Source organism: Geospiza fortis, unplaced genomic scaffold (genome assembly GCF_000277835.1).
Source record: "Geospiza fortis unplaced genomic scaffold, GeoFor_1.0 scaffold11, whole genome shotgun sequence".
Lineage (NCBI taxonomy): Eukaryota > Metazoa > Chordata > Aves > Passeriformes > Thraupidae > Geospiza > Geospiza fortis.
The window spans coordinates 413,366-420,387 of NW_005054304.1; the positions used below are offsets into that span (position 1 = coordinate 413,366).

The 7,022-nt window shown below is 45.7% G+C and overlaps 1 long non-coding RNA gene across 2 annotated transcripts in view; it reads left to right on the top strand.

The window, feature by feature from the left end:
- LOC115949528 overlaps window positions 1-1,679 on the top strand; it is an 8,135-nt gene extending 6,456 nt beyond the window's left edge. For both annotated transcript variants that reach the window (XR_004082974.1, XR_004082975.1), the window contains one exon: window positions 1,037-1,679. This is a non-coding gene — a long non-coding RNA (uncharacterized LOC115949528). The remainder of the gene's footprint in view (window positions 1-1,036) is intronic.
- The last annotated feature ends 5,343 nt before the right edge of the window (window positions 1,680-7,022 follow it).

Here is a 7,022-nt window from a genome sequence, read left to right on the forward strand (position 1 = left end):
GTTCAGGGAAAACAGGAAAGGCCATTGTTACTTGGAGGGACGGATCTGAGTGGCAGGTTCTGGAAGGTCATGAGGATGGGTCAGCCCAATTGGTTGAATTGAGGGCTGCTGTCATGGCATTTGAGAAATTTTCCCAGGAACCTTTCAACTTGGTCACGGATTCCGCCTATGTGGCTGATCTTGCACAGTGGTTGGGTCACTCAGTTTTGAAGGAGGTCAGTAATCCTGCCTTGTTTCATTTACTGAAGACCTTGTGGTGTGCCATTCAGGCTTGGGTTCATCCATTCTATGTTCTGCATGTGAGGAGTCACGCCAATTTGCCAGGCTTTATAGTGGAAGGTAACGCGAGGGCTGACAAGTTGGCTAACTCGGCATGGGTAGCACCTCAGCCCTGACACAGTCGCGCAGGCCAAGGCATCACATGGGTTTTTCCACCAAAACACACATACCCTGCAGAAGCAGTTTCAGCTAACGCCAACTGAGGCTCGTGACATTGTTGAGTCATGTGATGACTGCCATGCACTTGCTCCAACTTTGCCAGCAGGGGTAAACTCCAGAGGCCTTAGGGCCTTGGAGCTTTTGGCAGACTGATGTCACCCAGATTGCCGAGTTTGGCCGGCTCAAGTATGTGCATGTCACGGTGGACACGTTCTCCTCTGCGATGTGGGCCTCAGCTCACACTGGGGAGAAGGCCCGTGATGTCCTTGCCCACTGGAGGCAGGCCTTTGCCGTTCTGGGCATACCTTCTGCTGTGAAAACTGACAGTGGTCCTGCTTACGCATCGCAAAAGGTGCGGCAGTTCCTGCAGTTGTGGGGTGTCTCGCACAAGTTTGGTATCCCTCGTTCTCCGACTGGTCAAGCTATTGTAGAACGTGCTCATGGTACTCTGAAGCGAGTTCTTCAAAAACAAAAATGGGGAATGCAGGGTGAAACCCTGCACAGTCGGTTGGCAAAAGCTTTGTGCACAATCAGTCATCTCACTGTGCCGCAGAACTCAAATAATCCTGTTATTTTGAATCACCATCTCTCGTTGCAGGCTGCGGATGAGGCACATCAGCCTCGAGCAAAGGTTCGGGTGTGGAATTTAGTCACCAAATAGTGGGAAGGTCCCTATGACCTTATCGCTTCGGGGTGCAGGTATGCCTGTGTATCCACAGATACTGGGGTACGCTGGGTACCTTCGAGATGTGTTCGCCCTGACCTGCGACCACAGAGGCAGAATCCAGCCGACGAGCAAGATGGAGACCATGACCAACCTGAAAGGCATCAAGCGGGTGAATGATTGAGTGATGACTCGGACACAGATGCTGAGAGTGATCACTCCGATGATTCCTCTGCAAGTGGACGCTGAATGTTGTTCATGTTTTCCTTTTCACATTGTTCATTTTCTTTTCCTTTTTTCTTTTTTAAATGGAAAAAGGGTGAGATGTCACCCTGGTTTTTTAAGATTTTCTAGGCCTTCTGATATGGACATTCTTGTGGTGAACTTTCTCAGACACTTTCTGTAAACAACTGATTGTTTTGTCTTCTTTTATGGAGGAGGAGAAAGTTGATGGACTGATGGTGTAACCAGTGTCGTTGGAGAGGTGTCACTGTCACCCTCCAATCCGCTGTCACTTTTGGAAAACTATAAATTTTGGAGTAAAAGAATAAACTTCCTCTTTCTTCCTTCACCTGGAGAACCGTGGTGTGCTTGCATTCTTGCGTGTCCGATAGTGACAGTAGGTTCTGGTAGAAAGACTGAGCTGACTAATATCTTGGCTAAATTGACCTTTTCATGGGGATTTCAATGGCTTAGGAACCTTACCTGTACATTGCTCTTTCCTGGCTGCTTTTTCTCTGATCTTTGACCCCTGTAAATATGTAAGTTTTTCAGTAGCTGAAGCCAGGAGCTTGGTGCCTGAGGCTGACCCATGGGATGCATTTCCAGATTTCATTTCCAAATGAGCTGAGGTGTGAACGATACAGTCCAAGTTTGTGCTTGGGAGATGTTCTACAGCCCCTTGCTTGCTCTCCCAGAAGAGCTGCCCCTAGAGAACACTCCTGGCTTACAGTGACGCTGTGCAAACTTTAGTGTTTGTTCTAATGATAATAATAATAATAACCTGGGAAGGACTGCTTTGGATTTATGGCTGCACGTTGTGTTTTGGCAAAATGGAATGACCTAGGTGCTGCTTTCTAACCAATAGCTGTTGCATAGGCCTTGGCTGTTAGCAGCAGAAGTCAAGTACAATATAAGACTTAAACTATTATAAAATAAACCTTATAACTCAGGGTAGGTTTGCTGAGACTGGTGTATGTAAAAGACATTTTCTGGCCTTGGAATGACAGACTGTCTTCCACTGTCCAGAGCCCAGCTGGAAAAACTAACCCTTCCTTTGATTTAACTCCCAGGGATGTTGTTTTTCTTTTCAGCTTTTCCCTTCAGAATCTATCCATTAAATGTAGAGCAGTGAGGTTTGCTTTTTATGGAAAATATCTATGAACAATGGAGAAAGGATGAAACCTTAGTACGGCGAAAGAGCACAGGACCTTCTATAAATAGTAACATTTTCCAAAGTGTGCTGAATGCCTCTGGTTTGAGTGGAGCAAAGCTTTGCACATTGCAGTGCAAATGCAGAGAGAAGTATGTGTCATGGTGAGCACGGACTGATCTCTGTCCTGCTTCCCGGGGAGGGAATGTGCCTTAGGGAAGTTGCTTGTTCTCTGGCTGCCTGTGGCCCTTATCTCCAGGAAAAATCCTGCTGTCCCTTTGAACAAGGGATCCAGAGAGTGAGGTGATGAAAACTTGGTGTCTTGTAGAGCTGACAGCTTAAACCTTGTAAATGAGGAAAGGACTGGAGTGTAAAGAGAGCTCTGCTACAGTTGCTGGTAATTATTCAAATAGCAAGAGGCAGGACACTGTCCTGGCTGGACAGGGTCCCACCCAGGGTGGGCCCCTGCCCTCCTGGTGGGGCTGGCCTTGGAGCAAACCTGGTTCTTGGGCAGGACAGTGTAGCACAGGGGACAGGGTCAGTGACATGACAGCCAGTGTTCTGGGGTCCCTTCTGTCAATCCAAGTTCAGTTCATGGCATTCCTCCTTTGTCTTCTGTAAGCTGAAGTTGGGTCTGGAAAGAAATGCAACCACTTCATCTTTCTTTGTTGCCCTCCCTTTACAAAGGTGAGTGCTGTCTTTTCTGTTTGCTGTGGTAATGTCATTGCCTGATTCTCTGGCCAGTGGCTGTTCTGAGCATTGATGCTGAGGACATGACAAACGAGCAATATCCCAGGCTTTGGAGTTTAATATGTCAGGAGACACAATCAGGAGCATTGATTCTTTCTTTCTTATGTTTCCCCTCTAATTAAGAACAAGTTTTTGGTTGTGGAATAATTCTGCATGTTCCTTAGACTAGTCACTTATGCAGAACATGGAAGCTCAGCAAACTTAGGAGGAAAATAATTGCAGCAGGGAACAAAGATTTTCTGTGGGATGATATCATTACTTAGCAGATAGGAAATGGCAACTGTTCATTAGCTGAGCTAGTCCCACCCTGACTCAATTTCCCTTGGGCTGAGCTAGGAAAAAAAGCACATCTGTGCTCATGTCATGCTGCATGGGCTGCAGTCACACCTGGTTCTGAGGTGGCTGCTGGCACTACCCAGGGGATTTGGGGAACCTCCCTAGGTGTGAATTTGCCTGCTGTCGTGGGCTGGGAGTGTTGGGTTGGAATGGTTACCCCTGCAGTTTCCCCCCCCAAGAAAATCTGCCTGGAAGACCCATCCCAACAGAAGTAACCCTGCTCCAGCTGGAGGAAGGCTTTCTAGAAATCATTTGTACCCTGAACTAATTAAAATGAGGGATCTCCACTGCCAAACCACAAGTGCTTTCTAGTGTCTGGAGTCTTGCTTTAAACTGATGCAAATACATGTGTTCTACATCTGTTCTGGAGAGTTCAGCCCTGACATTCTTTCATCCCATGCAGTATTTGTGAAATAAAAGGAAAAAAAGAGGATTGGATGTGCTTCATATAGATAGGATATTTACTTAGCTTGGAGGTGTTTCCACTGTGGTTTCAGTGCTCAGGGACTGCTCCTGATGGCCTGGGTTCAATTGAAGCTGGTGACTACTTGTGACTGACTCTGCTCCCACTTTAGTTGATTATTCCAGGTCTGTTGTGGAAAACAAGGTGGAGGGGGAATGTATGGGCAAACATAAACAGCAGTGCCACTGCAGCCCTTGTTCCTTTCCTTTGGAATGCACTACAGTTGGAATGGGCACAGGACTGTCAGTACTTCCATCAGGTGCCTGCCTGTGAAGGGTTTTCCCCAGGCTCTGTTCCAGGGGGTTTCCATAACCTTTCTGTAGTTGTTGGTAAGTGCTCCTGCTTTGTTTAGCAACAGGAAGAATCACTGGACATGGTAAATATGCCTTAGGGGCAGACTCCTGTGTGTTTGGTGAGCAGTAGCAGTGAGATGGTGATTGCACGCAAGACAGCTTCTGTTCTCTGTGCAATTGTAACACTTGTAGGAGGTGGTTTTTTGTTCAACTGGCAGCATTTGAGATAAAAATATTGTGTATTCTATGATTCTAGGACTAGTGTTGACAGTGTTGTCAAAATAAGATGGGTTAAAATAAAATGATTTTTTCCTGAATTTTTCCTTTTACTGGACAAATGAAATCAGATAGATCTGTTAATGCTATTTGTTGAGTCATTCATTTTTCATCCCAGTGCCTGATTCCCTTTCCTCTGGCTCTGAGCACAGCTAAGAAGCTGGAGGTGTTGCTGGTGGATATTGCCAGAGTCAGAGGGTCTCAGGCTCTGCCCCCTCAGTTAGGTGTGCTCATTGCCTCCAATGCCTGAGGAAAGACTCAGACTATTAAAGGCAGACAAAAGTACTCCTTTTTATTTTTTATTTTATGTGCACTGTTTGCTGCACAGGATTTCTTTACAGTATCTCAAGAATAGCAATTTGGGCCTTTTGAAAGTCAGCTCTGGCCATAAAAGCTATCTAGGAGAAAATCTCCACAGGACTGTCAGCACTGATGCTGCTGTGATTTATTCTGGACTTTGTGTGCATGGGAGCAGAAAGCAGCCATGTTAAAGTCTCCACAGCTGTACCCTGCCTGAGGCCAGGGGTGCCCAGAGAAACTCTGCCTCTCCTGCTGCTGAGCCAGCCCAGCAGCCACTCCTTCCCTCAGCTCTCTCAGATACCAATCCATCCTGTGGCTCACAGAGAAAATGTGGGGATCCTGCAGGACTGACCACTGGTAGCTCTAACCCTTTCTAAGCCACGTGCACACTGGCAATCAGTGACAGGGTCAGCAGTTCAGCTGGCAGCACATCATCATCATGGCTAAATTGTGACACACCCCTGTGAGATCAAGGCTCCTTCTGCACATGATTATTATTTATGTATAGCATGTGATAAAAATTCACAGTATCACAGGGAGGCTAAAGCTGAGACCAGCATAGGAACTGTAAAAAGATTTTATCACTGAGAATAGTCAGTTTTGCATAAGGAACAGTTTTATATGAGAAAATACCAATACAAGAGCGTTTCTCAGAAGTATGCTGATATTGGCAAAATTTCTAGCAGGGAAAATTAGCAAAATCTTTGATTTCAGCAAAGCCAAAGTGCTTCATTTCAACTGTCTTAAGGACAGAAAAAGAGTGGGACACTACAAAAAGTAAGTCAGTCTTGAACAATTTGATGCCACAGAAAGAGACCTGACAAATTCAGTTCTCAACTTCCTGAATACATTCTTCCTTATTTTTTAGTTTTCATTGAAAACTTAGCCATTTCAGTTTTTACTGTGAGTACTGAGGAAAAGCCTGGCTCCATGGTGCTCCCAGTGGGAGAGTGGTCAGAGCCCTTGACAAGTTTCATCTACAATGCCCAGGGATGAGTGAGACTGACAGCAGGGAGCAGATCAAACCATTTCACCCACTCAAGTCCAGCCTTTCCACCCACATCAGCCTCTCTCCAGGGATTGATGGCAACCTCCAGATGAAGAGAATGTGCCAGGTGAGTTCAGCAAGCAGGCTGCACCTCTCTGCACAGTGATGGCAGGAGGTGAAGCACTGGCCATGGGCTGGATGCCCTAAACTGCACATGTGCTCTCACCAGCATCTCCTTGCCTACACTAAATGTATGTTTGGCTCAAGGATGAAATCATTCAGCATGTTTAATATGGTTTCTGCTGTTTAGTCCCCCAGTCCCACTATAAAATCCATGATAAAAGACCATTAACAAAGCTGGAAACAGCTTCTCTAGGAATCATCCAGAATATTTCTGAGCCATAAATATTCTGTCACTGCCGATTTAATTTCTAGTCCTCAGAAAAATGCAATTACAAGAGACAAATGGTGATGAATGCTGAAACCAAGGGTATGTTTTTGACAATGGGTGACAGGACTGGCTCTCTGTGAGCTGGAGTCAGAGGATTGCCAATAGCCATCCATGTTTTAGCACTGCCAGTTTTTGAAATGCCTCACTTGCACTGAATCCCCTACAAGACATAAATTTATGCAACTGTTTCACTCAGTCATTGCATTGCCCGTTTGAATGGGTGGATGTCAGAAAGCCAAATGCTGGGACAACATTTATGAAGAAACTTGTCAATTAAATTGGTAAGAATAAAAGTAGGCAGGGTAGCTCTGATTCACAAAAGCACCCAAGAGGGGTTTCCTTTGAACTCAGCACACCCTAAATCCCACACTGAATGAAGACAACCATCTCACAGCTCCTGAACAGCTCACAGGACCCACACTGGGATATCCTCTGGGATGATCATTTGGGCTTCCTGTGTTTTTCAATCTCTCCAAGTAAAATTGAGCCACCGAACTCATATTTGTCTCAATCCTAATACCTGCATCATCATTCAGGTGTATTTTGTCACAATGAACTTGGAGTAGAAAATGCTTTAGGAAATGCTTTGCAGCCCCTTCTTCCCCAAAGGCCCAAACTGCTTTAATTAGAAATGCTCTTCAAGCACAAGGTTTGGATGCAGCCAGTGAGAGTCACATTTCAGGAGGACCAT